General features: G+C 42.2%; 1 protein-coding gene and 1 long non-coding RNA gene across 2 annotated transcripts in view; one reads left to right on the forward strand and one right to left on the reverse strand.

Annotated features, from left to right (window-relative positions):
- Nucleotides 1-695, reverse strand: part of CLIP4 (CAP-Gly domain containing linker protein family member 4) — a 68136-nt gene extending 67441 nt beyond the window's left edge. Inside the window, exon 1 of the mRNA XM_019804223.2 lies at nucleotides 579-695. The gene's annotated coding sequence lies outside the window, so the exon portion shown is untranslated. The remainder of the gene's footprint in view (nucleotides 1-578) is intronic.
- Nucleotides 11-23906, forward strand: LOC109490283. Its single transcript, XR_002143589.2, has 4 exons — nucleotides 11-146; nucleotides 843-928; nucleotides 17727-17973; nucleotides 23568-23906. It is a non-coding gene; the product is annotated as an uncharacterized LOC109490283 (long non-coding RNA).
- Nucleotides 23907-24318: the final 412 nt, after the last annotated feature.

Raw genomic sequence — 24318 nt, forward strand, 5'->3', positions numbered from 1 at the left:
GGGCCGCGCGCAGGCCTCGGCCCCAGCCCCGCGCACGCGCCGGGACCCGGCGAGGGGGGCGGAGGCGGGGAGCGCCCCCCTGTGCTCGCGCGCCTCCTGCCTGCGTCCCCGCGGACCCCCAGCCGACGCAAGGTTGGGGCCTCCAGGTGAGCACTGTCTGGGGTTAAGCTTGCGTGGAGGTGGTGCTGCTGTGACATTTCCACCGCAACTCGAGGGAGGCTTTCGGTGGAACCCCGCCAGGCCCAGGGCAGTGAGCGGGGGAAGCAGCCCTTGGCGCGCTGTAGTCCTCCATTAAAACCCTGAGCTAGCCCCTGGGGCTAGGAGCGCCCCCATCGACTTGACAAAGACAGCGATGGCGTCTTACCTGTTTGGGGGCTTCCCTGGGTCTAACCCTATGCATGGCCCAGAGTAGGTCCATCACCCAATTACCCGTTTGCAGGTCGTACCGTGAACAGCCTAGTCAATAGTATACCCAGGTTGGATAATTCCACCCAAAGGTGTCAGTGTAGAGGCAGAAGAGCAAACAGGAGTAGTCATCCCAGCACTCTGTTTCCCCTACTGCTTTGCTCGTTTCTTACCTTCTTCTCTCTTGGTCCCGGTCTCCATCCCCCAAGAGCCAGAAGGTGGTGAAACTGTGACAACTAACAGACATAAATGCTGACATCCTGGTTCTCCATCACCCAGTGAAGGAAAGGTGTTACTTGACACTTAATGAGCCCCCTTAATGAGGGAACTTAATGAGTCCATTGTTTCCCTGTGACTGAGGTTTATAACACTGAATCACTAGTGTTACACCATAACAACTCTCTCTGAGGCCCTTTTGTTCTGGCTCTGATACACAGATAACAACTGTACTTCACACCAAGCACAGTGCCTGGCAATAGCAGATGTTGAATGAACGAATGTGTATGTCTCTGCAGGAGCAGAGGTAAGTGCTGGGGGCGCACCAGCATCTTTTTTTCTGTTAGAATCATTGATTCCAGGGACTAGAAAAGGCCCCTTTCCAGTTGCTTGAGTCTCCCTTACGACCCCCTTTTGCCAAATCGCCATTGTTGAATGCCTTCAGTAACCAGGAACTCACTTCCTTTAAAAACAGCCATTTTATCATAGATCAACCTTGTTGACAAGGTCTTCCTACCTTGAGTTAAATCCAGCTCCCTAGGGATTTCCAGATCATGTCTGACTCCAATTCAAGGTATCCAGGACACGCATTCTCTATCCTTTAGGCTGTTCTTTATAAAACATGGTCAAGATCCCACTCACCAGCATGTTAAAGGACTCTATGATGCACCCCAATTTGTTTAGCGCTCGAATGAACGGGAGTGTCCTGTTGCGTGCAGAGAAGATAGAAACTCACCTCTTTCTAGGTCCTATGCTTCTATTAGCATAGCTCAAAATATCAAAAGAGTTGTTTGCAGCAATCACATTACATTGTTAAATCAGGTGGAACATACTGTCAACTGAAATCTGTAGAACTTATGCAATATTTAAACACCATGACCATCCCACAGTCCCTGGTCAGCTGCCAGTTTCTCTGTCCCTGCAAGTTCAGCATCTTCGTGCACTCTCAGGGATGATAAGTGACGCGGATGCTTCCTTCCTTTGGGGCTTCCACCTCCCTCTCCCTGATCTCATCTTACCCAGTTTTTATCTGACCCCGCCCACCTCTTTAACTGGTTAAAAGAAGAAAGACAGTGGGCCTGGGTGGCTCAGTGGATAAGCGTCTACCTTCTGCTCAGGGCGTGATCCCGGAGTCCTGGGATCGAACCCTGCATCAGACTCCCTGCTCCGCTGGGAGCCTGCTTCTTCCTCTCCCACTCCCCCTACTTGTATTCCCTCTCTCGCTGGCTGTCTCTCTCTCTCAAATAAATAAATGAAGTCTTTTAAAAAAATAAAAATTAAAAAAATAAAAGAAGAAAGGCAATCTATCTGCTTTTGGTTGACTTTCAGCAACTGTAAATGAGTTCTATTGTTGGTGAGCCAAAAAACTCAGAAAGATCTGTGTGTAACAGAAGTTCCCAGAGGTATACAGTTCACTTTTATTGTTGACTTAAATTATTCCTCTGAGATATCACTCTTAGAAGGTGACAGCGTGTGGCTAGCTGAGTTGTTTTTAACTATAATAAAACTTTCTGTTCGAACCAGCCAGGTTACTGGCTTTTTCTGCTACAAATACAAAATAGTTGAGAGGCAATCTCTCAGGGTACCAAGCCATTAGGGAGAGATTCTTCTACTCACTTGGTCGCCTTTGTCCAAAAAACTGAATTTACACTGTAAACCATCATCAAGGTTGTTTATGGGGTAATACTTCCGAGAACACCCCACAGGTCATACAAGTATGGCCAGGTATGGCCCATTTAACAAGAGTTGGACCGGGCAGTGATATGGGACCAGAACTTGGAACTTGAACTCTCTGCTGGGATGGGAAGGCACATAGGGATATGGTCCAGCTGCACCTGCTAAGATACACTTATATCTAAGGCACAGCAAGGTTCCTGGACAATGAAGCATAAAGCACAGTCCCAGGAGGTGAGCAACATTGGCGATCAGCACCAGTGTGGAGAAGCGGCATTACCGACTGACTACTGTATGGCCCTTTACCTATGGGATTTTACTTGCCTTCACTTTACAAATGAAGAAACAGACTCCCGGAGGTTGTGAAGCTTGCTCGGTGTACCCTGGGGCAGAAAAAGATTCAAATCTAAGTCTATCTGCTATGAAGTCCTGTGTTGATACACTATTTTGTATTACCTACATAGGGTGTCCTTTTGCACATTCAGAACTCAGAAATGCTGTGTCAAACAGCAGGGATCATTCAGAAATTCAGGCAGACAGTCAGAAAGTCAGCATCAACTATTAGGGATTTACCCCAATGATACAAATGTAGAGATCCGGGGGGGCACCTGTCCCCGATGTTCATAGCAGCAATGTCCACAATAGCCAAACTATGGAAAGAGTCCAGATGTCCATCGACAGATGAATGGATAAAGATGTACTGTATATATACAATGGAATATTAGCCATCAAAAAAATGAAATCTTGCCATTTGCAACAACATGGATGGAACTAGAGGGTATTATGCTAAGTGAAATAGTCAATCAGAGAAAGATAACTATCATATGATATCACTCATGTGGAATTTAAGAAACAAAACAGGAGCATAGAGGCAGGGAGGGAAAAATAAAACAAGACGAAATCAGAGAGGGAGACAAACCAAAAGAGACCCTTTTTTTTTTTAATTTTTATTTTTTTGAGAGAGAGAAAGAGCATGAGCTGGGAGAGGGCCAGAGGGAGAGGGAAGAAGAGAAGCAGACTCTCCGCTAAGCAGGGAGCCCGACTTGGGGCTCAATCCCAGGACCCTGGGATCATGATCTAAGCCAAAGGCAGATGCTTAACTGACTGAGCCATCCAGGTGCCCCCCAAAAGAGACTCTTAACCATAGGAAACAAACTGAAGGTTGCTGGAGGGGAGGAGGGGAGGGGGATGGGGTAACTGAGTGATGGATATTAAGGAGGGCACATGATGTAATGAGCACTGAGTGTTATATACAACTGATGAACTACTGAACTCTACCTCTGAAACTAATAATACACTATATGTTAAGTAATTGAACGTAAATTAAATTAAATTTAACTTAAAAAATAAAATAAAATAAGATAGTATCAAAAAGGTCTCTCAGCAGCTAACAGGACCCAAACCATGAGAAAAGGGTTAGGGACACAGGCAGAAGAAGACAGAGTGACTGCTCTTATGTGAACTGAGATATTGGGCAGGATATCATATCATTCACAGGGGAAGAAAACAAGGAAGGACTCAGTTCCCAGAATCTGGTTGTACAGGGCATTAGGACCCCAAAGAGACATTCAGCTATCAGAATTGGGATGTCAGATTGGCTCTAGCACCAACTCGCAGAAGTAGTTAAATGCAAAATATCAGAGCACTGGGTAGAGCCCCTAAAATCTTTATATTTGCGGATGATGTGATCATCAGCATAGAAAAGCTAACAAAATCAACTATTCGAAGTAATAAGTGAATTCAGTAATGTTACCAAGTACAAGATCAAATGCTAAAAGTAGTTTCTTCTACATTGGCAGTAAGCAACCAGGAAATATAATAGACAATAAGATTCACAATAGCAATAAAACTCTAAAGCTTAATATCCAGGAATTAATCTAACAACTTGCAAGAACTTTATGGAGAAAATGTTAAAATTGTATTAAAGGACGTAAAAGAAGATGGAATAAGTGAAGATACGCCGTGGATAGGATGTCTGGACATTGTAAAAATCCATTTAATTTTAAATTCAACGTTATACCAATCAAAATTCCCGCAGGAATTCAAATTTTAAGGAACTTCAATAAATTTCTAAAATATATAAGGAAAAATAAAATGGTTAATGGTTAAGTCAATTTTGAAAAGCAAGAGCAAAGAGAGAAACCTGCCCTGCCTAATATTGTTATTACCGCAGTGATAAAAATAGTGCGGCCCTAGTACGGGAACAGCTAGAACAGAGGACTCAGAAGCAGACCCATGAGACCTCAATATATATGAAAGTGATACCACAAATCAATGAGAAAAAATACATTATTTAGAAGATGTTCTTGGGGAAACTAGCTTAGTTATATGTCTACCATATACAAAGGTGAACTCCAGATGAATTAAGGACCTACATTTGAAAGGTAGAAGAGAAAATGTAGGAGAATATCTTTATGAATGTGGGGTAGGGATTTACTTCATACAACAAGACTGCAAAAGCACGAACCTTTAAACAAAAGGCTGGGAGACTTGACTACATCACAATTAAGGCTTTTTTTCAATGAAGACTACCATAGAAAAGGTGAACAGCAGCTGACAAATTGGGAGAAGATATATATGTTCAAAAGCAGCTAGGGATTAATATTTAAAATATGTAAGGAACTTTTGCAAGTCAACAAAAAGAAGTCAGAAAATCCAGTATAAAAATGGGAAAAGGATAGAAATAGGCAGTTCACAGAAGTAAGAGTCAGAATGTAAAGCATAGAAGAGATGCTCAAACCCACTAGTGAAGAGAGACTAGAGATGCAAACAGTATGGTACTACCTATAGCCACTGGTATGCTGGAGTATTGAAAAAACAGCTCTCAGGGTGGGGGGTGGGGGCGTCCTAATTTTTAGGGTTTGCCAACTTCCGGGTGCAAATACTCTCACCCCTGTGGATTTCCTGCTACCAGCATGAGGCCATTGAACAAGGAGTTCAGAAGAAATGCGTTCAGCCTGCTCTCATGAGCCAGTTCCAACACGCTACTGCTCACCCATCCACTTGGAAAAATTAGTCAAATAGTCCCAAATATTGGCAAAGAGAGGGGGAAATGGGAATCTTCATGCATTGTTGATGGGAATTTAAACTGGTAAATACATGCCATAGAGCAATCTGGCAGTATTTAGTGAAAAGAGTATCAGCATGCTTTATGACTCGGCAGTCACCCTCCTAGACATGCCTCTGAGAAGCTGTTTGTAACCCTTTTTTTCCCCAAGATTCATTTATTTATTTTAGAGAGAGAGGAAGAGCTCGAGAAGGGGGAGGGGCAGAGGGAGAGGGAGAAGCCAACTTCCCACTGAGCACGGGGCCTGACGTAATGCAGGGCTCAGTCTCACAACCCTGAGATCACGACCTGAGCAGAAACCAAGAGTCAGACACTTAACCAATCGAGCCACCCAGGCTCTCCTGTTTGTAACCTCCTTCATGTGGCTTCTAGGAGGCCATTGTCTCATTTACTAGATGATCTCATCCAATCCTTGTCTTTAAATGCCATCTCTATTTTCATGATTGCAAAGTTTCTATCTCTAGCCCTGAACTTCAGACATATATCCAACTGCCTACTCCAGATCTAATCTGTAGTGTATTATAAGCATCTCAAATATAGCATGTTCAGAATAGAACCCTTCCCCACGACCTTCCCATATCGGTAAATGACGGCTGGATTCTTCTGTTTGCTCACTGGAGTCATCCTTCCTTTCCTTCATAGTTCTGATTTCTCAAACCCAAGTCCTATTCCCCATTTAAAAAAAAAGCTCATGACATCATTTTAAAAGATATTTGTTTATTATTTATTTGAGAGAGCATGAGAGAGCACACAAGCAGGGGGAGCAGCAGGCAGAGGGAGAGGGAGAAGCAGGTTTCCTACTGAGCAGAGAGACCAATGCAGAGCTCGATCCCAGGACCATGGGATGAGGACCTGAGCTGAAGGCAGACACTGAACCGACTGAGCCACCCAGGCGCCCCCTACCCATGACATGCTTTATTGATGATGAAATTTATCAATACCACTGAAGTCCTTACAAATCAATAGTCACCAGAGACCCAGGAATTTCCTACTGCCATCACCTGGCATTGCTTTCCTCTGACCCATCTTTTCTTTCTCAAAGCTTCAAGTGGGGACCTGCCCACTGAAGTGGACCACAAACTGAAGACCCCACAAGCCTCATTATCTGAATCCATGGGTCTCATTCCTGGTTGCCTGTTGGAATCTCCTGAATTTCTTTCACAAAATAAACCCTAGAGACTCCCTCAAATATTCTAACTCAACTGGCCTAACTTGGAGTCATGCTATTCTAAAGTTTTATTGTCCCTTTTGTTAGTCTGATTCCCAAAAAGACACTAACAAATGAAGTTTTCAAACCCAACCGGTTCCCGTGTGGGGAACCGCTTCCCATGTCCTCCAGCTGGTGCCACTCCCAAGCACCAGATGACACAACTGCTTTTGAAAGTCCCCTTTATGGGCCAACAAAAAGGAAGAAAGAACAAAGATAATGTTTCATGGCACCAGGATTAAAACTGCCAGTCCAAGAACTAAATTTTTCACACCGGCTGCTCAAAGTTTTGGCCACCAAGACTCTTCCAGAAACATCTCTGGCACACAGTAATGGCATCAAGACAGTTTCCGCTAGGATATTAGTTCCAATGCCCCCCCCCCATTGAAACATACCCTAATCAAGCCTCTAGATAACTCATTTATAGAAAATGTGAAGCATAAAGGAATATCATACACACCACTGTGAGGATGCAGTAAGCCAAATCCAAAATGTGGGAACTTCTACAGGGCAGATAACCTAATTGCTACCATCAAAAAGTGACTAAGGGAAACTGGTTTGGATCAAAAGAGACATAAGAGCTCTCTATCCATAACCTATAATGTGCAGAGCATTTGAATCTGGATGCAAAGAAATGTAAAAAAATTATCAAGAGTTGAGGGAAATTTAACCTGAATTGGGCATTAAATTATATCAAGAAATTTGTGTTAATTTCTTTTTTTAATTTTTTAAAAATTTTTGTAAAGATTTTATTTCTTTATTTGACAGAGAGAGACAGACAAAGAGAGAGCACAAACATGGGGAGCAGCTGAGGGAGAAGGAGAAGCAGGCTCTCTGCTGGGCAGGGAGCCCGACACGGGACTCAATCCCAGAACCCTAGGACCATGACCTGAGCTGAAGGCAGGTATTTAACCAACTGAGCTACCCAGGTGCCCCCTTCTGTTAATTTCTTTAGATATGAAAATAACATTGTGATTATGTTTTTATTAAAAAGTCCTTATCTGTTAGAGATTCATATTGAAGTATTTATGATAAAATGTTTAATGTCCAGATTTGCTTTAAAGTGGCCCATTAAAAATAAGTGTGTGATAGGAATGCAAACTAGTCCAACCACGATGGAAAACAATATGCAGGTTCCTCAAAAATTAAAGTAGGTTTACTATACAATCCAGCAATTCCACTTCTGGGTTTATACCCAGAGGAAATGAAAACAGGAGTTCAGCGAGATATCTGCACTTCCATATTTATCGTAGCATTATTCACAATAGCCATGATATGGAAACAACCCAAATCCCATCAATGGATGAATGGATAAAAAAGATGTGATACATATAAACAATGGAATATTATACTGCCACGAGGAAGGATATCCTCCCATTTGCAACAACATGGATAGACTTTGAGCAATTACACAAAGTCAGTCAAACAGAGAAAGACAAGTACTGTGTGATATCACTTTTATGTAGAATCTAAAAAAGTTAAAACTGTAAAAATTAGAGATTACCAGGGGATGGAGTGGGGGGAGGGGGATAAGAGTTTTGGTGTTTAAAGACACAAATTTATAATGAATAATAAATAAGTCTTAGAGATGTAATGAATCTAGACAATAATGTTGTACTGTAATTATGTAATGTGATAAATATCACTACATTGGCAATCATATTATCATATATAAAAGTATCAAAATAACATACTATATACCTTAAATCAACACAATGTTACATGTCAAATTTATTCAATTAAAAAATATGTGTATTATGGGAGGGATAGATGAAATAAGAATGACCAAATATTGATCGTTATGAAAGCTGAATGATGGGTATATTATTCTTTCTTCTTTTGCATAAATTTGAAAAAATTTCCATAGTAAAAAGCTTCAAAAGAGAAAGCTCCAGGGGGGCAGGGATTTTAGTCTATTTCTGTTAGTACTATAGCCTCTGTACCTAGAATGGTACTTGGCACATAATACGAGCTCAATAAATATTTGTTGATAGAAGGGCCCGGTTCTTGAAGATTTCAGTCTCAGTCAAGATATAACTATTATGTCCAATGAGTTTAGAACTCACAGAAGTTGCCTGTGTATCACATGCGCGCTCTAAAATGGGAAGCATTCAAACCTCACTAAAGCTCTATCAAGTTGTCTTTCCAGCAGCTGCTTACAAAACCAATAGTTTCATCCCTGTTCACTGCAAACCATGAGCTTCTTAATAGCATCTTGATTAGGGGTCGAAAGAATGTCAGACCCACTGGAGCTTCCCCCCACCCAACCCTCCATGGGTAGAGAGCAGTTTGCATCTTGTCAACAATGTATCAAATGACTCACCTAACGAAGAAAGCCATTGACAGACCAATTAGCTTGTACCGAGTCATGAGAAAGTCTCCATCGTGACAAAACCTGCATTGATAATGAGATGGGTTCTGCCATTCCTCATCTAACCATATTTGCAACAGCAGGGAATAGTTAAGGCAAAAATGTGAATTGCATTTTTAGATTCACATGGGGTTCAACCCAAGAAGAATAAGTTACAGTTTATCTTTTTAAGGCCCATCAAAAAAACTCCGAGCAATATCTTCATCATCATCAAAATAATCACAACCACAAGCACTGAATGACACTTAGAAAGGCAACCAAGTTGCATTTGGTCCATCAAATCACCAGAAATAAACCGAATGCCTCCCAGCTGAAGGGAAGTATGGAGTCTACCACAGTTAAAATTCACCCCGTTTTTTAGGATAGGAGGAAGAGTGTTGGGGCTGCAATCATGCGTGACCTGAGTTGGAACCCCAAAACCATCTCTCCCTAGCTCTGTGAACCTAGCAAATCACTTAACTTCTCTGAGCCTTAGTTTGCTCCGTTATAAAATGAGATCATGAACACCTGACTCTGGGGCACCTGGGTGGCTCAGTTGGTTAAGCATCTCACTCTTGATTTCAGCTCAGATCAGGATCTCAAGGTCATCTGCTTGAGATTCTCTCCGCCTTCCGCTCTCTCTGCACCTCCCCCCACTCCCATGTTCTCTCGAGCACATGGTCTCTCTCTAAAAAAAATCAAAAAAATCTTTACCAAAAAAAAAAAAAAACCTGCCTCCAAGTGTCATGCATACAAGGACTGACTCCAAGTGGGTGCTCAGTAAATACCTGGACAAAAATATAGCTGTGGTCATGAAACATGTCCATGAGAAAAGAAACTGTGTTTCTAACAAACTGCCAAAGAAACCGTGTTAGCCCTAGGGATTTCCCAAGAGGGAGAACACGTTGCAGGATGAGGTGATTGGGAAAGGCTTCACAGAAGAGATATACTTTGAGTTAAGTGAGGAAGATAATGAGCTCCCGTTACATAAGTGAGGAGCTAGCATTTACTGAGGGTTTAGTATGTGCTATCCATGTTCTAAGCACTTCCATGAATTATTTTACTCCTGAAGGAGAACTATCATTTTAGGGGCGCCTGGATTAAGCGTCCGACTCTTGGTTTCTACTCAGGTCATGATCTCAGGGACCTGACGTCAGGGTTATGGGATCGAGCCCCACATGGGGCTCTGCGCTGAGCAAGGAGTTTGCTTAAGTTTCTCTCTCCTCTCCCTCTGCCCCTCCCCCCTCAAATAAATAAATCAATCTTTAAAAAATCACGCAGTGAATAGCAGAATCAGGATTTGAACCCAGGCAGTCTAGTTCAAAAGATTAAACTCTTAACCATGACACTTTGCAAGAGAAAGGATTGGAAAAGCTAGCCATGTGTTTGAAGGATGTAAAGAGTCTAGCTGGCACAGAGCTCAGGGTATAGACTGGTAGAAGTTGAGCTGGAAAGGGAGTTTGAGGCTAGATCAAGAATGGCCTCGAATGTCACACAAGGAGGCTTAGAGACTCTTGTGAGGATGAAGAAAACCAGCATAGAATCTGTCAGCAATTTCAAAATAGAAAGTCCTACCTAACCTTTATGCCCCGGATCTGTTATGCTCTCCTAATAAAAAGCCTGAAACAAAAGCATACACTTAAAAATTCAAGCATTTTGAAGTGAAATTATTAACTAAAAATAAAGTTGCCTGAAGAGCGTTTGCCGTTATCAATTCAATTTAACTAGTTCTTTTAAATAGCAAATTATTTTCACAAATGATTTCTTCACAGACAGCTTAATTCAACTTACTGTTACATACGCACTGTAATGACCCACACCTACAGACAGATCAAAGTTCAAATTTAATTAGCTTCGGGACCTTGAACAAGTAAAATAACCTCTCAGAGACTCAGCTTCCTCGTTTATAAAATTGGTATCATAGTGATGTGGGAAACAAAGGCAGAAGAAAAATTATTAAATTTCCTTACTACCTACAGCATATGGACAAGTCCTTGAAACAGGCAGAGTGACATTCCTCTAGGGACTCAACTGCCTGGATGTGGACATTTTGCTAAGGGCAAAAGGCAATCCTAGCCCCGATGCACACCTCCCCCCAACCCCAGGATCCTGTAAACATACTTTAACATAAAAAAATTCTTTTGGAAATTTCCTTTATCTCTAAACCCCCAAGATATGTGTTGGCAATCATCCCCCAAGCATATGGCCCACCGATATACATCTGAAGGGTCTCATGACTAAGGTTTTATTAGATGGTAATAAGTGATTTTTTTCCCAACAAAAGCCAGTCCCCGAAGGTCCTGGAAACCTTGCTTCGAAATTCCTTAGAGACTTACGTTATCCCTAACCCCCTCCCAACTTGAAAGTCTATAATGGGCCACTCCTCATGACCCCAGGGCAGCTCTTTCTACCCACGGGCCCTGTCCCCATGCTTTAATAAAACCACCTTTTTGCACCAAAGACCTTCTTGGCCATGGCTTCGAACCTTAATGTCTTTCCTACATCAATAGTAGGACCTACTCTATCACATATTTCTTGTAAGAATTCAATAAGTTACTGTATAAAAAGCTAAGCACAGTGGCTGATGCTGAATAATTGCTCAGTAAGTGTTAATACTGTATATGTAATCAATCATTATAAGATAACATTGAATGAGAGGCTCAATTAGGTATTTTAGCAACTGAAAAAAAAAATTGGATAAGGAAGAATTGGATCATAAGAAAAGGTTCCAATGTGGTAGGGTTGACACATAAAATACAGACTGCCTGATTAAATTTGAATTTCAGATAACCAGCAATTTTTTAGTATAAGTATGTACCAAGTTATTTCTAAAAATTATTGTCTATCTGAAATTCAAATTTAGCTGGATATATCTGGGTATTTTATTTGCTTAAAATGGCAAGAGAGAAGAGACAAACACCAGGTGGAGGGATGAACATGAGTGGCAGTAGACCCAAGAGAGGAGCCACACATGGGACAGTCTTGTAAGTTTTTAGAAGGAACACCTTAAGATGCAGGCGAAAGAGCCTAGAATTGACGCAGAGTATCTGGGAGAGTTGGAGGTAAAGTGCTGGGGTCCTGGGATAAAGTGGGGATGGAAGGAAGGAATGCTTCAGAGAAAGAATGAATGAGATTTGTGAAGGGAAAGAATGGATCTGAGGGTTTGACCCCAAGGCACTATGAGAGAGACTCTGTGATCAAGGAAATCTGGTCTGTGGCTGTCCTTGTAGTCCTAGGTGGGTGGCCTGAACTCAGGGTGGGGGTGGGGATGGGGGTGGAATAAGAATTGGAAGCAGAGAGATGTTGTGAAGGAAGGTAAGGTCTGTGGAGAAGGCATGACTAGAGTTCTGAATATGAATGTGTCCTTTCACTATGAAAACTTCGTTGAATCCCTGCAGGGTCATTACTGGTGAACTGAATAAGCAATTACATGTAACCCTAGAGAGAGGCCTCATGAGGTAAGTTAACTCAGACCAAGAAAAAAAAATTAGGGCATTTAATGCCCTCTTTGCTCTTCCCTTAGTTGTAAGAAGAGATTAAAGATTTGGAATTCATACAATTCCCTTGTTGCTTTCCTCCCTCCTGAGAGACCCCACGGGGTTCTCCTGCCCCCCAGTAATGACTGAGTTCTTCAAAGAGAGTGAGTTCAATGCAGCCAGCTAGTGAGGGGCCTGGGGAACTCAGGGAATTTCCCTCCGCACCTGCATCACTATTTTTGACCTCCCAAGTAGGTTTCTTTTTTGCTGATGTGCATATACGAAATTCTACTCTTGGGGCAAATGAAAAACCCGCAGCCCCATTTGGTAGTGTTTCCCCAGAAGGGCAGTGCTTCTCTTTAGAAACACTTCCTAGTGTGAACCTGTAATTCTGATTCAAAGAAGCAAATGGTTCAGAATATCTGTCTTGAGGTATTTGTGAAACCAAAAACCAATAGTCCTCAAAGAAACAGACCCAAAGGATCTGCTTAGAAACTCACCTCGAAGCACTTTATCAAGTTCTGATGACTCACACTGACATTCTTCAAGGTCATTTCCCACCTCTGCCCAATGTGAGAAAGCTGTCCCTTCAACATTCCCACCTCTGGATCCTTGTATGGGCCATTCTTTCGCTTAGACTTTACCCGCAATCTACCTCCACCTCTCCAAATCTTACTACCCTTCCAGACCCTTCCTACATCTCACCCCATCTATGCAGAGCTAGCTCTCTAATTTCTCCCTTTCACTAAAAAAGGACATATTTTAAAACCCAATTATATGCTATTGTATACTAGTCACTCATATGGAAGCATTTTTCCTGCCTTTCCAGTAAGGCTGTAAACTCCATGAGGGCAGGGAACATTTCTTTTGTAGGCCTAAAAGCACTCCATACCTACTTGCTGTATTAAATTTAAAATCGAAAATTGTAACAAATATACCACACTAATGCAAAATGTTAATAATAGGGGAAACTGTCAGGGGGCACAAGGGGCTTGCAGGAACCCCCTGTATTGTCTACCTAGTTTTCTATAAACCTAAAACTACTCTTTAAAAATAAAGACTATTGATTTAAAAATGTCTAATATCTTTCTCCAAATCCTGAGTTCCTTCCTCTCTTTCAAGGGACAGAAGGAAGCAAAGAAGGAAAAGGCGAAAAACACATTTAGAACATAGACCAATATGCCGAAGTCAGTTGTTTTCCTGGATACTAGCAATGAACAACTGGAATTTGAAATTAGAAGCAACACCGTAAACAGTATCAAAAAAGAGAAAGAGACTTAGGTATAATCTAACAAAATATTTACAAGATCTATATGAGGAAAACTACAAAACTTTCACCAAAGAAATCAAAAAAGATCTAAATAAATGGAGAGCTATCCCATGTCCATGGATAGGAAGACTCAAGATTATTAAGTCAGTTCTTCCCAACTTGATCAATGCATTCAATGTATTTCCAATAAAAATCCCAGTATATTATTTTGTGCATATTGACAAACTGATTCTAAAGTTTGTATGGAGTTGCCCCTGGGTGGCTCAGTCGGTTCAGTGTCTGCCTTCAGCTCAGGTCATGATCCCAGGGTCCTGAGATAGAGCCCCACATCAGGCTCCCTGGTCAGTGAGGAGCCTGCTTCTCCCTCTCTCCGCTGCTTATGCTCTTTCTAGCTATATATCTCTCTCTCTCAAATGAGTAAATAAAATCTTTAAAAAAAAAATAAATAAAGTTTATATGGAAAGGCAAAAAGCCCAGAATGACCAACACAATGTTGAAGAAGAACAAAGTCAAACAACTGATGAGACTTAAAGACATGATAAAGCTACAGTATTCAAGAGAATGTAGTATTGGCAAAAGAAAAGACAAATAGATCAGTGGAATAGAATTCTGAACAAAATATACCGGCACAAAAACATATTTACACAAATGCAGTCAACCACTCTTTCACAAAGGAGCAAAGAGAATTCAATGAAAAAAGAATAGTGTTTCCATAAATGATGCTGGAACCACTGGACATTCACATACAGAAAAATGAATCTAGGGGTGCCTGGGTGGCACAGCGGTTAAGCGTCTGCCTTCGGCTCAGGGCGTGATCCCGGCGTTATAGGATCGAACCCCACATCGGGCTCCTCCGCTATGAGCCTGCTTCTTCCTCTCCCACTCCCCCTGCTTGTGTTCCCTCTCTCGCTGGCTGTCTCTATCTCTGTCAAATAAATAAAATCTTTAAAAAAAAAAAAAAGAAAAATGAATCTAGACACAGACCTTACATCCCTCCTGAAAACTAAATCAAAATGGATTATGGGTATATATGTAAAATGCAAAGTTATGAAACTTCTAGAAAATAACATAGGAGACAATCTAATGACCTTGCATTTGGTAATGAGTTTTTAGATACAACACAAAATACAAGATACACCACCAAATACAACACCAAAAACAAGCTGGATTTCATTGGAACTTAAACTTCAGCTCTGCAGAAAACTCTGTTAAAAGAATGAAAAGCAGCCATAGACTGGGAGAAAATCTTTGCAAAACACATATCTAATGAAGGACTTGTACCCAAAATATACAAAGAAGTCCTAAAAATGAACAGTAAGAAAGCAACTCAACTTAGGAAAATGATCTGGACAGACCTCACCAAAGAAGATGGCAGGTAAACCTTGTGAAAAGATGCTCAACGTCATATGCTATCAGGGAACTGCAAATTAAAACAACAAGATACAACTACACATCTATTAGAAAGGCTAAAATCCTGAACACTGACAACACCAAATTCTGGCAAGAATATGGAGCAAAAGGAACTCTCATTCATTGCTGGTGGGAATGAAAAATGGTACAGCCACTTTGACAGACAGTTTGGCAGTTTCTTACAAAGCTAAGTACTGTATTGTCTTACCTTAATATGCAGCAGTCTCACTCCTAGATATTTACCCAAGTGATTTGAAAATTTGCCTCTAAAAACCTGCATGTGAATATTTTTATCAGAGTTCCTCATAATTACCAAAACTTGCAAATAACCAACACGTCCTTCAGTAAGGGAATGAATAAAACAAATTGTGGTAGAGCTATACAATGGGATATTGAAAGTGATCAAAAGAAATGAGTTATCAAGCCATGAAAAGACTTGGAGGACCCTTAAATATAGATTGTTAAATGAAAGAAGCCGGTCTGAAAAGACTACCTACTGTATGATTACAACAGTATGACACTCTGGAAAAGGCAAAAGAAGAGAGACAGTAAAAAGATCAATGGTTGCGGGGGGGCTGGGGAGGGAGGAAGAGAAGCATGAACAGGTAGAACACAAGGGATTTTTAAGGGCAGTGAAATCATTCTGTACGGTACAGTAATGGTGGGGACAGGATGTTATGCATTTGTCAAAAGCCAGAGAATATACACCACAAAGAATGAACTGTCATGTAAATTATGAACTTCAGTTAACGGTAATGTATCAATATTGGCTCAAGTGTAAAAATTTTTTTTAAAGATTTATTTATTCAACAGAGATAGAGACAGCCAGCGAGAGAGGGAACACAAGCAGGGGGAGTGGGAGAGGAAGAAGCAGGCTCATAGCGGAGGAGCCTGATGTGGGGCTCGATCCCCTAACGCCGGGATCACGCCCTGAGCCGAAGGCAGACACTTAACCGCTGCGCCACCCAGGCGCCCCAAGTGTAAAAATTTTTTTTAAAAAAGGAGTGGATTGTGAAGCATTTTTAATACTTCGTTCAGTTTTTCAGCACTGAAATGCCTTTTTGATTTTTTGGTGTTATTCTGTAGGAAAGGATATACTTCTGTAAAATGTGTCTAAATTGCCTCACAGCGTATGTCCATCTACTGAAACCCATGTTAATTTGTCTAGAATAATAATACGCTTTGTTCGGGATGCTCACCTGTGCCTTAGCACAAATGACTTTCATTGGAGGCCCAGTGGGCATAAGATTCATTTTATAATGAAACTTACCCCGTCATGACACTGTCCTCTCAATGTCATCCAGAAAAAAAAGAAAAGAGTAAATTTCTCATGGGTCTTCCTCAGCAAGAGCATCAATTGTTTGGAGTGTTGGTGGGGAGTCTATGAACGTAGGTGTTTTCATAATGGGCCCCTTGGGGTCCACGGGCAGATTCCAATTACAGAAAGCCAGGGTGGTGGTGGCCCGCTTCGACTTGACTCCCTGTGGTGGAGGCTTCCTCTGAATGTACCAGCCTGCTTTTCTACTGGCCTTGGATACCTAATAATGACATTGCCTGGGGTGCTATGGATACCAGATTTAAAGGGCCAGAGACCAGCGTTCCAACCTTTAACCTATCTCTGAGGCTGCTGGCAGCACGGGCCAAGGAAAGAATGGCTAACAGGGTCTGGCCCTTCACTTCACGGTCAGGAAGAAGCCTGGAGGCTGAGGAGACTCTCCCAAAGGGAGACTGGGGAATCAACACCCAGGTTGACTTCTCCAACCTCCAGGTGCGCGGCAGTTCCTCTCTAGGGCCGGAGCGCTAGGGGTCTGCCTGCCTGGCCAGGGCGCAGGCATAGGGAGGCTGCATCTGGAGGGGCCAAACGGAAGGTAGCCAGTACTACCCGGGTCAGAGGGTTATAACCTGGCCTGGGCCTCCTCAGAACCCCGAAAACTGTTCTTTTTCTACCAACAAGGGTTAGCTCTGCTCTCTGCTATAAAGAGAACATTTCGAACAGAAATCTGAACAGATTTTGTCATGATTTCTGATGAGAAGACATCGTGTTGACCTTTTGAGCTGCAGCAACGGATGAGGGAATAACTTGGAAAAGCAGCCTGTGGAGTCCGTGGTCCCATCTTGAGATGTTGCTGACACCTGGCCTGTAATTATTGGAGCCAGTACAGATTTCACAGTCACTGACTCGAGTGTGCAAAAATGTAATTTTCTCTATTCTATAATTGAGTGTAATTTCTGCCTTGAGCCTCCGTTCTGCCTCAAAGCAGAGAAGATTTAATCTAGTCGCTCTCAGATAAACTCATTCAAATTCAGTCATTTCTTAGCCAATTCAAGTTTATAATTCAGTCACAATTAGGTTTGAAACTCTCTTCCTTTCTTTCTCCCTCTGCCTCTCTTCCCCGGAACTGATCTCAGCTCCCCAGGGCTTATCAAGGAGCTGCACTTGTTGGTCTTACTCTGTCCTGTCCGGCAGATGAAACGTGTTCCCTTGAGAGTGGTCCGGGTGGTCTGTGGGACATAAGGGGGTTCCCATGAGTTCTCTCCATTGAGAGGGCAGCTCCATCCTCAGCCAGTTCTCAGCCTCATCCTGGGCTTTCTCTGGCTGACCCCTGACCCCTGGCTGACCCCTGGCTTTCTCTTCTCTCTTTCTCTGGTAGGTTTGTTCCACATGGACGTCTTCAGGACATTCTAGGTTTCCTCTTATGCCCGTCTGACCTGTGGGAGACTGGGGTGGGCAAGTCTCCCATCCTTTCGTACCTAGACGTGCCACACCAGCCTTCCTGTTCTGTTGCTTCAAGGTGACATGAGGCACTTCTCCCCACAGCTTGCTGGCCTGCTATCTCCCGGTGTCAGGCTGTGGCCCAGGAAGATGGCATGAGAACGTCTTCTCTCAGGACCCTCCAGGTGAGGCCTTGCAATCGGAGGCAGGCACAGAAGTCCCACACTCACACACAACCCTGTGGCCTCTCACCCAGCTCTGTCCCATTCCTAGCTCAGGAGGTATTCTTTAACTATTGGAAGAGGTTGGGGGGTGCATAGTCTGTCCCCTCCAATACCTTTGCAGATCTTTTCTGTCCTATCCCTGAGTGGAGCCTTTGAACCTTGATGTCAGCGATTCACTGACTTACTCTCTGGTGCTTCACTCAACCCCACCATGGCTGTGAGGAAAGGGGCCTGAGAGGCCCTGAAAAGATCTGACGAGTATAAGGACAGACAAAAGCACATCAATTAACATTCCACATCTCGGTCTGCCGCATCGTGGTCTGCCTTGTTTCCATGTGCTGTTCTGACTCATGAGGCATGACTAACCGTAATTAGACTTCATGACTGATGTTGGCTCAGAAGAAAATTCTAAATGAGACTATTCTAAACATCTGGGGGCTTTGGAAATAACTACTTGTGGAAATACATCTTTCTGACCACCCCCACCACCCCACCACTCCCAAGCCCCCTCTCCCCGTTTCTGACTACTCATTTGGATATGTAAATTACTGAAGGATGGTGATCAAATTCGCCTCTTAAGAATCACATTTCCTATCATCATATACTTTAAAGCTCGTCTCTCACCTGAGCGCTCACTTAACACATTTTCAAGTCACCCCATTAGTTTGCCATTTTGTGGCCCCAAAGAACTTAGTATCATGTCAGCCAGTTCGCTACCATTTTAAGAATTCTTTAATACATCAAAACCAGTCCCAGAAATTTTCAGAGGCCATGATTTACAGTTATCCATCTGAAATGTGTCCATTTCCAATGTGTCCTTGAAATGTGTTAACTGTTCCGAGACAAAACTCAATCTAGCTAAGTTATGTCCCCCCCATTTCACGGGAACCCAACATTCAAAAATAATAACTTCCTAAAATAATACTACTAATAATTTCCCAAATGTAAATTTGTGAAGGTATTTTACAAGGTATAAATTTAACCTTTCTAAACATGACAACAAAGTTAAAAATTATAAAGAAAAAGACTGAAAAGTTGATCATGTGAAATGAAAACTTCCATACTCCAAAAAATATCATAAATGAAATTAAAAGGGAAAACTTAAAAAAACATACTGGCAACATGGCAACATATATGACCAAATGAAATACGAATATACTAAAGATTAAGAAAACAAAGTTAAATGCCCCAATACCTAAAAATGAACAAAGGATGTATAAGTAATCCCTGAAAAAACATATGCAAGGGGCCAAGAGAGCACATAGTTTTTAAAATACACTCTCCAATATATTCATGTATGCAAATAGAAATAAGATGCCGTTTTTCCTCTTCAAAATCAGCAGATATTTTTTTTTAAGGACAATATCCAATGCTGGCAAGTTTGCAATAAAGTAGATATGTATGCACATCGCTGCTGGGAATGTAGACTGGTATAATCTATCTTCCTGGAGAGCAATTCCACAGTTTGTACCAAAAGGCTTAAAAATATTTATATTCAGGGGGAGCATAACTCCTCACTCCCTAAGTGTGGCTTCCCGTCATACTTCCAAAGAGTATAGTCGAGAAAGAGGATGGCGAAATAACTTCCCAGCCGAGCAGTCTCACACATCACATCAGCCTGGTGATCAAGGTCAACATCGGCAGCTGTAAATCATGTTGATAGTATGTACTCTTGATATGATGTAATAAAAATGGCACATTACCTCTATGATCTTCCTCTCAAAAACCCATAACTCTAATCTAATCGTGAGAAAAACATCAGACAAATCCCCATTGAGGGACAGCCAACAATTTGACCGGTGCTTCCCAAAACTGCCAAGGTCATCAAAAACAAGGCAAGTTTGAGACTGTCGTAGTCAAGAGGAGCCTAAGAACTCATGAGGACTAAATGTAATGTGGTGTTCTGGATGGGATTCTGAAACAGAAAAAAAATGACATTAGGTAAAAAACTAAGGAATTCTGACTAAAGTATGGGCTTTGGCTAATAATTATAAAATTGGCTTAATAATTGTAATAAATATACCACACTAACGTAAGATGTTATTATAGGGGAAACTGTTGAGGGGGAGTATATGGGAACTCCGTGCTCAATTTTTCTGTAAACTTAAAGCTATTCTAGAAAAATGAATTCAATTAAATTATTTTAATGTTTACATTCTTTGGCTAAGCAATTCCACATCCAGAAACCATCCTTAGGAAATAATCACAAATGTGGTCAAAGATTTACCTACAAGGATATTTCAGTGTTATTTAAAATAGAGATAACCTAAATATGGAAAGAACAGGGCCTGAGAGTCAGCCAGACCTGAGGTTAAGTCCCCACCTGACTACTATCAAGATGTTCATCTTTGCTGGGGCGCCTGGGTGGCGCAGTCCTTAAGCGTCTGCCTTTGGCTCAGGGCGTGATCCTGGCTTCTGGGATCGAGCCCCACATCAGGCTCCTCTGCTATGAGCCTGCTTCTTCCTCTCCCACTCCCCCTGCTTGTGTTCCCTCTCTCGCTGGCTGTCTCTCTGTCAAATAAATAAATAAAATCTTTAAAAAAAAAGAGAGAGAGATGTTCATCTTTGCTAAGCATAGGCTTCGCAGACACAGCCTGTCCATTTGGTCACCCTCTCTCTTCTCCAATTCACTTAGCCACAGACGAGGTACATGTGGTTATGTCTATATGCATTTCTATAAAGTCTTCTCTCCGAGAAACATCTGCATGGGGAAGAAGAGTTAGCAAATTCATAAATTGTACTTTGATTTATACCTGTGGACTCTGCTATTTATCTTTTTGTTAAAGTAAGAGATTGTTGACTTGATTATATTCAACACGGCTTTTCCCTTAAGTATTTTGAAACAGGGTATCATGGAAAATGCTTATAATGTGTTTTTAGAGAACAAGGATAATATAATGCCTTGTAAAATATGATTAACAGTTATGCAGAATATATATACAAGTAGAAGAAAGGAGTGGAGGTAATAAGCAAAAATAAAATTACAATGCTTGTGAAATGCAAACATGTTTAAGAAATGCAAACATTTTTGCTGAAATAACATCTCTTACTTTAAAATATCTCTGGGAATAGAAGTCCAATCTTCGTCTTCCTCTGCTAGTGACTTTAATCAGTAGTTAATATAAAGCTATTTTACATGTTCAATTCCCTGGCCCCAACCACCACTCTGGCTAGCTAGCATTCCAGGAAGTAAACCAGCTGAGGGCCAGAGACCCAGAATCTGGGCTGAGGTCAGTGATGGCAGAACATGGGACTTCCTGTGGGATCTAGAATTTAGAGCTAGGGGTTATCTGAAAGTCCCCATCCAGGGACAAAATTAAAATCAATGACCATCCAGCCAAGTCATCAATCCAAAGGGATTAGTCAGAGACAGTGAAGCTTTGGGTTGCAGAGCAAATCAAAGTTACTTCTCATAGACTCCTGCAAGCCGCCTCCTGGCGGGGCCAGAATCTGAGCGTGTGACTGAAAAGTCCAACAGGAGATGAACCATCAATCCTAAGTGAAGCTTGAAAAGCAGATATCCTATCCCCAAAGTGCTGTAGGAATAACACCGGCTTTGGAATCAGAGAGACCGGGGTCCAAATCCCACATCAGCTATATGCTAGTTATATGACCTGAGCAAATTACTGGGATCTTTTCAGACTTTGTGTCCTCATCTGGAAACGTGGGTGTGGCAGAGGAGACTCCTTGGCCACCAAAAGTTGGGGCTTGCCTTCCATGGTATAGAGATGTTGCTGAAAAGTGGTCCTACCAGGGACTGATGACATTTCCCAGCCCATCTGCATCTAAGTGAGGCCATGGAACAAGTCCTAGACATTAAAATGTGAGCAGCAATGATGGGTGTCAACTCTGAGCAAAGACAGTTGAGTATTTGGTATGTCTTCCCCACACTCTTCCCCTTTTGCCTTGGAGGTCATGTATTGAATCTGTTGACGTAGGTCATGTATTGAGCCTGGGTGGCTCAATCGGTTAAGCGTCTGCCTTTGGCTCAAGTCATGATCCCAGGGTCCTGGGACTGAGTCTTGCACTGGGCTCCCTGCTCAGCGGGGAGCCTGCTTCTCCCTCTCCCCCTGGTTGTGTGTGCGCGCTCTCTCTCTCTCCCCTCTCTGTCCAATACATAAATAAAATCTTTGGAAAAAAAAAAAAGAAACTGCTGACGTTTCCATGAGGAAGGGCCTGGATCTCCACTTGAAGGAGAGCTATTTAAGACGGCAACCCAACTAAGAACGTCGACGTTAGCATTACGTGGGCAGCAATAACTCTCCATGCATTGTCACTGAGATCTGGAGGTCATTTGTTATAGGTGAGAAGTTAAGTCTATGCAATAAAACAGCTCCTCCTAGCATGCAAAAAAAAAAAAAATTGGATGAATTTTTGCCAAATTTGGAAGCTACATTTAGGATACTTTGATTCCACATAGAGGCTACATAGTATAGATGAAATTTATTTTGGTAGATCCTCAAAGACATCTCAAAGAGTTAAGCAGTCCACCTTCAGAGATACCACAGAACGTCTGTGTGACCACTGATTAAGACAATAAGCCACACATATGAAGATTCAGTGAAAATAGGGTTTCTAATGTGATTATGAAAAGAGAAGCCACTCAAGGCAGATACCTGAAGGTCACTTGGTGATTTCTGATAGAAGTACTTATCACATGGGAGCACCTGGGTGGCACAGTCAGTTAAGCATCTGACTCTTGGTTTCGGCTCAGGTCGTGATCTTGGGGTCATGAGATTGAGCCCCATGTTGGACTCTCTCTCCCTCTGCCCCTGCCCCCCCAAAATAAATAAATCTTTTTAAAAATTGCTTATCACATGAGCAACTCTGGATGGATTACATTAACATATATAATAATAACCAGATTAATTTTTTAATACTGAGTAATGATTCTCAGCAAAGCAGGAGAGGCGAGCTAGTGAAATGATATATGTAAAAGTCCCTAACGCCACACCTGGAACACAAACATTAGCTCCTTTTTCCTGAGAGCTCACTACAACAGTTGCATATTGCCTGTTTATCCCACATCTGGCTCAGGGAACTGTGTGCAAAGATCATCCCTTCAGATCCGAAGGACCAGATATGCCCAAGGCCTTGGGTAGCAGGAAATGTTTAAGGTTCAGGAGAGCTCACTAGTGACGCTGGCAGAACTTGAGAAATAAGACATCTTATCAGATTGCTTAAATGACCTATAGTATTGGCTCAAAATTGATGCCACAGTAGAACTTTCTTTTATTGATCAATTAGCTCAAAGCTACATGATTTAAAAAATGGGGTAGAATTTATGTAACATACTGAAGGGCAAGGATGAGCCCTTAGTAAGTTAATGTTTACTGTGCATAGCTATCTTCTCGATATCACAGTTTGACCTATAAATGATACTCCACATTTTTAAATTTTGGGTGACCTTTTGAATATGGAGCCTAATTTTTCTCTCCTTGAGTGTGAACTGTACTTAGAGACTGTCTTCTAAAGAATAAAATGTGGAGAAAGTGAAAGCATATGGCTTCTCAGATGAGGATAGAGTGACCTCCTTCTTGTTCTCTCTTGGACAGCTCGCTCTACGGAAAGCCAGCTGCCATGTTGTGAGGACATTGAAGCAGGCCTGTGGAGAGGCCCACCTGATCAGGAACGGATGACTCCTTCGGACGTCAAGCAAAGAACGGAGACCTTTCTGTCACTAGTCATGTGAATGATCTACTACCTGGGCCGCAAGTCAACCAGCCCCAGTCAAGCCCTCAGATGACTGCAGCCCTGGTTAATGCCTTGACTGCAACCTCCTGAAAGACCCTTAGCCAGAACCACCCTGTGAGTTGCTCCCAAATTCCCGACCCACAGAAACACAGTGTTTCATAATGAGACAATGTTTGCTGTTTAAGCTCCTAAATTTTGAGGTAATTTGTTTTGGGTTTTTGTTGTTGTTTTTATTTATTTATTTATTTGACAGAGAGAGAGAGAGAGAGAGAGACAGCCAGCGAGAGAGGGAACACAAGCAGGGGGAGTGGGAGAGGAAGAAGCAGGCTCCCAGCAGAGCAGGGAGCCCAACACAGGGCTCAATCCCAGGACTCTGGGATCATGCCCCAAGCCGAAGGCAGACGCTTAACGACTGAGCCACCCAGGCGCCCCTGGAGGTAATTTGTTAGGCAACAATAGGCAACTAATACAAGGGCCCTTCTCCAAGATCAAGAGCATTATAGCTGGGACTCTTTTAGGCACAAAGTAAAGCATATGGTATGGCATTTTAGTTGTGTGTGTGTGTGTGTTCACATACATAAAGTACACAACTTAAGTGTACAACTCAAGGAA

The sequence above is a fragment of the Ailuropoda melanoleuca genome, chromosome 4 (genome assembly GCF_002007445.2).
Source record: "Ailuropoda melanoleuca isolate Jingjing chromosome 4, ASM200744v2, whole genome shotgun sequence".
Classification (NCBI taxonomy): Eukaryota; Metazoa; Chordata; class Mammalia; order Carnivora; family Ursidae; genus Ailuropoda; species Ailuropoda melanoleuca.